This window comes from Triticum dicoccoides, chromosome 4B (assembly GCF_002162155.2).
Source record: "Triticum dicoccoides isolate Atlit2015 ecotype Zavitan chromosome 4B, WEW_v2.0, whole genome shotgun sequence".
NCBI lineage: Eukaryota > Viridiplantae > Streptophyta > Magnoliopsida > Poales > Poaceae > Triticum > Triticum dicoccoides.
In genome coordinates this window covers 473,173,437-473,184,122 of record NC_041387.1, presented here as the reverse complement: position 1 = coordinate 473,184,122, position 10,686 = coordinate 473,173,437, and positions in this window count along the sequence as shown.

Here is a 10,686-nt window from a genome sequence, read left to right as displayed (position 1 = left end):
CTGTTCATCTAGGGGAAGCATCGATCGGCTTCTGTTAGCAGCAGTATCGAAGGAATCGCTCGATCGGGTTCAGTTAGCAGCCATCGATTGATCGCTCGGGTTCAGTAACGCGTAGCTTGCAGTGCAATCGCTCCCGTTCAGTTAGGCGAATGCCTTACTCGAGTTTAGTTAGAGCCCAACACCTCGCACCCACGTGTGTACGTGTACGAGAGAAACGCGCATGGCTCGGCCCCCGACCACCCATTGTAATCATGGATGGCCCAAAGAATGTCATGCAGCTGCGTCTCTGGCCCGCCCATGACAAAAAGCCCATTTTCTATCATGATTTTTTGTCATAGAAGTAGGATCCCACCACATCTATGATGATATCGGGTTTTGTCACAATTATCATCATAGAAGTGTCATAAGCATGACAGAAAAAATTCGTTTGGCCCAAAATGTCACGGATGTGTCTTTTTTTTGTAGTGTTCCTTGTTGCCAGTAACACTCCGGGGCCATTGGGCCACCGTCTCCTCGTCAACCTCCTCCGAGAGGGTACGAGCGGTGTCTTCTGGGTCCGGGTACATCCACATAGGGTGGTCACGGGCTTGCAAGGGCTAGATTCGTCGACTGAGATACACCTCCAACAGATCCATCCCCGTCACTCCTCCCTTTACCAATTCAACAATGGCCGCAACCAGCATCTGCAGTTCCTCCCTCTCCTCCGGAGCTGCCAGTAGTGAGCGAGGGGTGTGGAGTCTCTGCTGGGGAACGTTGCAGAAAACAAAAATTTTCCTACTCGTTTCACCAAGATCATCTAGGAGTTCATCTAGCAACGAGTGATTAGATGCATCTACATACCTTTGTAGATCGCGAGCGGAAGCGTTCAAAAGAACGGTGATGATGTAGTCGTACTCGACGTGATCCAAATCACCGATGACCAGCGCCGAACGGACGGCACCTCCGCGTTCAACACACGTACGGAACAGCCAAGTCTCCTCCTTCTTGATCCAGCAAGGGAGGGAGGAGAGGTTGAGGGAGATGGCACCAGCAGCAACACGACGGCGTGGTGTTGATGGAGTTGCAGTACTCCGGCAGAGCTTCGCTAAGCACTATGGAGGTGGAGGAGGTGTTGGAGAGGGAGAAGGAGGCAACCAAAGGCCAAGGCGTTCAGGTATGAAGTCCCTCCTCTCCCCCACTATATATAGGAGGGCCAAGGGGGGGTGGCCGGCCCTAGGAGATCCAATCTCCTAGGGGTGCGGCGGCCAAGGGGGGTTTCCCTCCCCCCCAAGGCACCTAGGAGGTGCCTTCCCCTCCTAGGACTCTTCCCCCTTCATACCCTAGGCGCATGGGCCTATGTGGGGCTGGTGCCCTTGGCCCATTAGGCCAAGGCGCACCCCCTACAGCCCATGTGGCCCCTCCGGGACAGGTGGACCCACCCGGTGGACCCCCAGGACCCTTCCGGTGGTCCCGGTACAATACCGATAACCCCGAAACTTGTCCCGATGCCCGAAACAGGACTTCCCATATATAAATCTTTACCTCCGGACCATTCCGGAACTCCTCGTGACGTCCGGGATCTCATCCGGGACTCCGAACAACATTTGGGTTACTGCATATACATATCCCTACAACCCTAGCGTAACTGAACCTTAAGTGTGTAGACCCTACGGGTTCGGGAGACAAGAAGACATGACCGAGACGACTCTCCGGTCAATAACCAACAGCGGGATCTGGATACCCATGCTGGCTCCCACATGCTCCACGATGATCTCATCGGATGAACCACGATGTCGAGGATTCTATCAACCCCGTACGCTATTCCCTTTGTCTATCGATATGTTACTTGCCCAAGATTCGATCGTCGGTATCCCAATACCTCGTTCAATCTCGTTACCGGCAAGTCACTTTACTCGTACCGCAATGCATGATCCCATGACCAGACACTTGGTCACTCTGAGCTCATTATGATGATGCATTACCGAGTGGGCCCAGTGATACCTCTCCGTCATACGGAGTGACAAATCCCAGTCTTGATCCATGTCACCCAACAGACACTTTCGGAGATACCCGTAGTCTACCTTTATAGTCACCCAGTTACGTTGTGACGTTTGGCATACCCAAAGCACTCCTACGGTATCCGGGAGTTACACGATCTCATGGTCTAAGGAAAAGATACTTGACATTGGAAAACTCTAGCAAACGAACTATACGATCTTGTGCTATGTTTAGGATTGGGTCTTGTCCATCACATCATTCTCCTAATGATGTGATCTCGTTATCAATGACATCCAGTGTCCATAGTCAGGAAACCATGACTATCTGTTGATCAACGAGCTAGTCAACTAGAGGCTCACTAGGGGCATGTTGGTGTCTGTTATTCACACATGTATTACGATTTCCGGATAACACAATTATAGCATGAATAAAGACAATTATCATGAACAAGGAAATATAATAATAATGCTTTTATTATTGCCTCTAGGGCATATTTCCAACAGTCTCCCACTTGCACTAGAGTCAATAATCTAGTTACATTGTGATGAATCGAACACCCATGGAATTCTGGTGTTGATCATGTTTTGCTCTAGGGAGAGGTTTAGTCAACGGATCTGCTACATTCAGGTCCGTATGTACTTTACAAATCTCTATGTCTCCATCTTGAACATTTTCACGAATGGAGTTGAAGCGACGCTTGATGTGCCTTGTCTTCTTGTGAAACCTGGGCTCCTTGGCAAGTGCAATAGCTCCAGTGTTGTCACAGAAGAGCTTGATCGGCCCCGACGCATTGGGTATGACTCCTAGGTCGGTGATGAACTCCTTCACCCATATTGCTTCATGTGCTGCCTCCGAGGCTGCCATGTACTCCGCTTCACAAGTAGATCCCGCCACGACGCTTTGCTTGCAACTGCACCAGCTTACTGCCCCACCATTCAAAATATACACGTATCCGGTTTGTGACTTAGAGTCATCCAGATCTGTGTCGAAGCTAGCGTCGACGTAACCCTTTACGACGAGCTCTTCGTCACCTCCATAAACGAGAAACATTTCCTTAGTCCTTTTCAGGTACTTTAGGATATTCTTGACCGCTGTCCAGTGTTCCTTGCCGGGATTACTTTGGTACCTTCCTACCAAACTTACGGCAAGGTTAACATCAGGTCTGGTACACAGCATGGCATACATAATAGAACCTATGGCTGAGGCATAGGGGATGACGCTCATCTCTTCTATATCTTCTGCCGTGGTTGGACATTGAGCTGAGCTCAACTTCACACCTTGTAACACAGGCAAGAACCCCTTCTTGGATTGATCCATATTGAACTTCTTCAATATCTTATCAAGGTATGTGCTTTGTGAAAGACCTATGAGGCGTCTCGATCTATCTCCATAGATTTTGATGCCTAATATATAAGCAGCTTCTCCAAGGTCCTTCATTGAAAAACTTTTATTCAAGTAGGCCTTGATGCTGTCCAAGAGTTCTATATCATTTCCCATCAACAGTATGTCATCTACATATAATATGAGAAATGCTACAGAGCTCCCACTCACTTTCTTGTAAACGTAGGCTTCTCCATAAGTCTGTGTAAACCCAAACGCTTTGATCATCTCATCAAAGCGAATGTTCCAACTCCGAGATGCTTGCACCAGCCCATAAATCGAGCGTTGGAGCTTGCACACTTTGTCAGCATTCTTAGGATCGACAAAACCTTCCGGCTGCATCATATACAATTCTTCCTTAAGGAAACCATTAAGGAATGCCGTTTTGACGTCCATTTGCCATATTTCGTAATCATAGAATGCGGCAATTGCTAACATGATTCGGACGGACTTCAGCTTTGCTACCGGTGAGAAAGTCTCATCGTAGTCAACCCCTTGAACTTGTCGATAACCCTTAGCGACAAGCCGAGCTTTATAGATGGTCACATTACCATCCGCATCTGTCTTCTTCTTAAAGATCCATTTATTTTCTATGGCTCGCCGCTCAACGGGCAAGTCAGTCAAAGTCCATACTTTGTTTTCATACATGGATCCTATCTCGGATTTCATGGCTTCCAGCCATTTGTCGGAATCCGGGCCCGCCATCGCTTCTTCATAGTTCGAAGGTTCACCATTGTCTAACAGCATGATTTCCAAGACAGGGTTGCCGTACCACTCTGGTGCGGAACGTGTCCTTGTGGACCTTCGAATTTCAGTAGGGGCTTGATCAGAAGTATCTTGATCATTTTCATTAACTTCCTCTCTAGTCGGTGCAGGCACCTCAGGAACATTTTCTTGAGTTGCGCCATTTTCCGGTTCAAGAGGTAATACTTCATCAAGCTCTACTTTCCTCCCACTTACTTCTTTCGAGAGAAACTCTTTCTCTAGAAAGGACCCATTCTTGGCAACAAAGATCTTGCCTTCGGATCTGAGGTAGAAGGTGTACCCAATAGTTTCTTTTGGGTATCCTATGAAGACGCATTTTTCCGACTTGGGTTCGAGCTTTTCAGGTTGAAGTTTCTTGACATAAGCATCGCATCCCCAAACTTTTAGAAACGACAGCTTAGGTTTCTTTCCAAACCATAATTCATACAGTGTCGTCTCAACGGATTTCGACGGAGCCCTATTTAAAGTGAATGCGGCAGTCTCTAAAGCATAGCCCCAAAAAGAAAGCGGTAAATCGGTAAGAGACATCATAGATCGCACCATATCTAACAGAGTGCGATTACGACGTTCGGACACACCATTACGCTGAGGTGTTCCAGGCGGCGTGAGTTGTGAAACTATTCCACATTTTCTTAAGTGTGCCCCAAACTCGTGACTCAAGTATTCTCCTCCACGATCTGATCGCAGAAACTTGATTTTCCTGTCACGTTGATTTTCAACCTCACTCTGAAATTCCTTGAACTTTTCAAAGGTTTCAGACTTGTGTTTCATTAAGTAGATATACCCATACCTACTTAAATCATCAGTGAAAGTAAGAACATAACGATAGCCACCGCGAGCCTCAACACTCATCGGACCGCACACATCAGTATGTATGATTTCCAATAAGTCGGTTGCTCGCTCCATTGTTCCTGAGAACGGAGTCTTGGTCATTTTACCCATAAGGCATGGTTCACACGTGTCAAATGATTCATAAACAAGAGACTCTAAAAGTCCATCAGCATGGAGCTTCTTCATGCGTTTGACACCTATGTGACCAAGGCGGCAGTGCCACAAGTATGTGGGACTATCATTATCAACCTTACTTCTTTTGGTACTCACATTATGAACATGTGTAGCATCACGTTCGAGATTCATAAAGAATAAACCATTCACCATAGGAGCATGACCATAAAACATATCTCTCATAAAAATGGAACAACCATTATTCTCAGATTTAAAAGAGTAGCCATCTCGAATTAAACGAGATCCCGATACAATGTTTATGCTCAAAGCTGGCACTAAATAACAATTATTAAGGTTTAAAACTAATACCGAAGGGAGATGCAGAGGCAGCGTGCCGACGGCGATCACATTGACCTTGGAACCATTCCCGACGCGCATCGTCACCTCGTCCTTTGCCAGTTTCCGCTTATTCCGCAGCCCCTGCTTTGAGTTACAAATGTGAGCAACTGCACCGGTATCAAATACCCAGGAGCCACTACGGGCACTAGTAAGGTACACATCAATTACATGTATATCACATATACCTTTTGTTTTGCCGGCCTTCTTATCCGCTAAGTACTTAGGGCAGTTCCGCTTCCAGTGACCGCTTCCCTTGCAATAAAAGCACTCAGTCTCGGGCTTGGGTCCATTCTTTGGCTTCTTCCCGGCAGCTTGCTTTCCGGGCGCGGCAACCTCCTTGCCGTCCTTCTTGAAGTTCTTTTTACCCTTGCCTTTCTTGAACTTAGTGGTTTTATTGACCATCAACACTTGATGTTCCTTCCTGACTTCTACCTCTGCTGATTTCAGCATAGCAAATACTTCAGGAATGGTCTTTTCCATCCCCTGCATATTGAAGTTCATCACAAAGCTCTTGTAGCTTGGTGGAAGCGACTGGAGGATTCTGTCAATGACCGCATCATCCGGGAGATTAACTCCCAGCTGAGTCAAGCGGTTATGCAACCCAGACATAGTGAGTATGTGCTCACTGACAGAACTGTTTTCCTCCATCTTACAGCTGAAGAATTTGTCAGAGACTTCATATCTCTCGACCCGGGCATGAGCTTGGAAAACCATTTTCAGCTCTTCGAACATCTCATATGCTCCATGTCTCTCAAAACGCTTTTGGAGCCCCGGCTCTAGGCTGTAAAGCATGCCGCACTGAACGAGGGAGTAGTCATCGAAACGTGCCTGCCAAGCGTTCATAACATCTTGTTCTGCAGGGAGAACGGGTGCGTCACCAAGCGGTGCTTGTAGGACATAAACTTTCTTGGCAGCTATGAGGATGATCCTCAGGTTCCAGACCCAGTCCGTATAGTTGCTGCCATCGTCTTTCAGCTTAGTTTTCTCTAGGAACGCGTTGAAGTTGAGGACTACGTTGGCCATTTGATCTACAAGACATATTGCAAAGATTTTAGACTAAGTTTATGATAATTAAGTTCAACTAATCAAATTATTAGTGAACTCCCACTTAGATTAGACATCCCTCTATCCATCTATTTATTACATGATCCGAGTTAAACTAGACCGTGTCCGATCATCACGTGAGACGGACTAGTCAACATCGGTGAACATCTTCATGTTGATCGTATCTTCTATACGACTCATGCTCGACCTTTCGGTCTTCTGTGTTCCGAGGCCATGTCTGTACATGCTAGGCTCGTCAAGTCAACCTAAGTGTTTGCATGTGTAAATCTGTCTTACACCCGTTGTATGTGAACGTCTGAATAAAACACCCGATCATCACGTGGTGTTTTGAAACAACGAACGGTCGCAACGGTGCACAGTTAGGGGGAACACTTCTTGAATTTATTGTGAGGGATCATCTTATTTACTACCGTTGTTCTAAGTAAACAAGATGCAAAACATGATAAACATCACATGCAATCAAATAATAAACGTGACATGATATGGCCAATATCACATAGCTCCTTTGATCTCCATCTTGGGGCTCCATGATCATCTTGTCACCGGCTTGACACCATGATCTCCATCATCGTGTCTCCATGAAGTTGCTCGCCAACTATTACTTCTACTACTATGGCTAACGCGTTTAGCAATAAAGTAAAGTAATTTACATGGCGTTTCTTGATGACACGCAGGTTATATAAAAGAATAAAGACAACTCCTATGGCTCCTGCCGGTTGTCATACTCATCGACATGCAAGTCGTGAATCCTATTACAATAGCATGAACATCTCATACATCACATATAGATCATTCATCATTCATCACAACTTTGGCCATATCATATCACAAACCACTTGCTGCAAAAACAAGTTAGACGTCCTCTAATTGTTGTTGCAAGTTTTACGTGGCTGAATTAGGGTTCTAGCAAGAACGTTTTCTTACCTACGTTAAAGCCACAACGTGATTTGTCAACTTCTATTTACCCTTCATAAGGACCCTGTTCATCGATTCCGCTCCAACTAAAGTAGGAGAGACAGACACCCGCCAGCCACCTTATGCATCTAGTGCATGTTAGTCGGTGGAACCGGTCTCACGTAAGCGTACGTGTAAGGTTGGTCCGGGCCGCTTCATCCCACAATACCGCTGAAGCAAGAAAGGACTAGTAACGGCAAGAAAGTTGACAAATCTACGCCCACAACAAATTGTGTTCTACTCGCGCAAGAAGAACTACGCATAGACCTAGCTCTGATGCCACTGCTGGGGAACGTTGCAGAAAACAAAAAATTTCCTACTCGTTTCACCAAGATCATCTAGGAGTTCATCTAGCAATGAGTGATTAGATGCATCTACATACCTTTGTAGATCACGAGCGGAAGCGTTCAAAAGAACGGTGATGATGTAGTCGTACTCGACGTGATCCAAATCACCGATGACCAGCGCCGAACGGACGGCACCTCCGCGTTCAACACACGTACGGAACAGCCAAGTCTCCTCCTTCTTGATCCAGCAAGGGAGGGAGGAGAGGTTGAGGGAGATGGCACCAGCAGCAGCACGACGGCGTGGTGTTGATGGAGCTGCAGTACTCCGGCAGAGCTTCGCTAAGCACTATGGAGGTGGAGGAGGTGTTGGAGAGGGAGAAGGAGGCAACCAAAGGCCAAGGCGTTCAGGTATGAAGTCCCTCCTCTCCCCCACTATATATAGGAGGGCCAAGGGGGGGTGGCCGGCCCTAGGAGATCCAATCTCCTAGGGGTGCGGCGGCCAAGGGGGGTTCCCTCCCCCCAAGGCACCTAGGAGGTGCCTTCCCCTCCTAGGACTCTTCCCCCTTCATACCCTAGGCGCCTGGGCCTATGTGGGGCTGGTGCCCTTGGCCCATTAGGCCAAGGCGCACCCCCTACAGCCCATGTGGCCCCTCCGGGACAGGTGGACCCACCCGGTGGACCCCCGGGACCCTTCCGGTGGTCCCGGTACAATACCGATAACCCCGAAACTTGTCCCGATGCCCGAAACGGGACTTCCCATATATAAATCTTTACCTCCGGACCATTCCGGAACTCCTCGTGACGCCCGGGATCTCATCCGGGACTCCGAACAACATTCGGGTTACTGCATATACATATCCCTACAACCCTAGCGTAACTGAACCTTAAGTGTGTAGACCCTACGGGTTCGGGAGACAAGCAGACATGACCGAGACGACTCTCCGGTCAATAACCAACAGCGGGATCTGGATACCCATGCTGGCTCCCACATGCTCCATGATGATCTCATCGGATGAACCACGATGTCGAGGATTCTATCAACCCCGTACGCTATTCCCTTTGTCTATCGATATGTTACTTGCCCGAGATTCGATCGTCGGTATCCCAATACCTCGTTCAATCTCGTTACCGGCAAGTCACTTTACTCGTACCGCAATGCATGATCCCGTGACCAGACACTTGGTCACTCTGAGCTCATTATGATGATGCATTACCAAGTGGGCCCAGTGATACCTCTCCGTCATACGGAGTGACAAATCCCAGTCTTGATCCATGTCACCCAACAGACACTTTCGGAGATACCCGTAGTCTACCTTTATAGTCACCCAGTCACGTTGTGACGTTTGGCATACCCAAAGCACTCCTACGGTATCCGGGAGTTACACAATCTCATGGTCTAAGGAAAAGATACTTGACATTGGAAAACTCTAGCAAACGAACTATACGATCTTGTGCTATGTTTAGGATTGGGTCTTGTCCATCACATCATTCTCCTAATGATGTGATCTCGTTATCAATGACATCCAGTGTCCATAGTCAGGAAACCATGACTATCTGTTGATTAACGAGCTAGTCAACTAGAGGCTCACTAGGGACATGTTGGTGTCTGTTATTCACACATGTATTACGATTTCCGGATAACACAATTATAGCATGAATAAAGACAATTATCATGAACAAGGAAATATAATAATAATGCTTTTATTATTGCCTCTAGGGCATATTTCCAACAGTCTCTCCAAAGTGAAAGGGGGAGGCCAGTCGACTGGCCAGGAGTCAGAACATCCTTGTAGTAAAACCAAGTCGACTGCCACCCTCTAACTGAATCGGGAAAAGTCACAGGGGGGAAGTAGCTCCTACCCCTCATTTGGATTCCTAACCCCCCCACACATCTGGATCACGTGTGTTTTCTGGTCGACTGGGTTAGCTTTCTTCACCGTCTGAGATCGACAAGTGAATATATGCTTGAAGAGGCCCTAGTGCGGGTAGCATCCCAGGAAGTTTTCGCACATGGAAATGAATGCAGCAAGATACAATATAGTGTTCACAGGGAAATGGTGAATCTGGGCTCCAAAGAAGTTCAAGAACCCTCGAAAGAATGGGTGCGGAGGCAAATAAAAACCACGATCGACGTGGGTGGTGAGGAGAACACACTCACCGGCTGTGACTCGAATTCCTCCCCAGGCAGTCTCCAAGACCCAGGAGTAATCAAGCCGTTGTGGGCGAGATTCTCCAAGTCCTCCTGCGAGACCGTAGAGTGGGTCCAATCCCTTGGATCCAGCCGAGCGGCAGAGCGGATTGCGACGACGAGCCCCGTGCCGTCTTCTTCCCCTTCACCGTCGCCAACGCCTTCTTCGTGTGCTCTAGATCTGTGGTCTTCTCCTTCACCATTGCGTGGAGCTTGGGAGGGCCGAGGAGAGGTGTGGAGAGCAGAGAGAAAGGAGGCGGAGAAGAAGAGAGGATGGGGATCGATTGAAGGCACATTACCTCGCATCGGCTCCGACGCCTTTTATGAGGCTGGCTCCAAGTGGCTGACCAGTGGCCCCCAGCAATCAAATCATATCCCTTCGTAGGTGCAGGAGAGATACGTGGCGAAAAAGGCGGCGCAAAAATCTAGGAGTCCCAATCCGATCCGTTCCGCTTACCGCGCCACACCATGTCCATCGCACTTCTACAAAATTTCAAATCCCGTGAAATCTGGAATCCACAGGGCAACCAATCACGTCTAACATTTCGCGTCCTAATTCACTCGAAGGCTTACCACATTTATTCACTCGACGACTTCAAGCTATCATAATCGATCGATCCCGCTGAAGCAAGATTGGAAGTACCAATGTGCTCCTCAGACTTCAATAGGTGCCTCCAGAGCGTTGGATTGAGTCGAAATCAACTTCAACCTTTCTTCACTCGAACC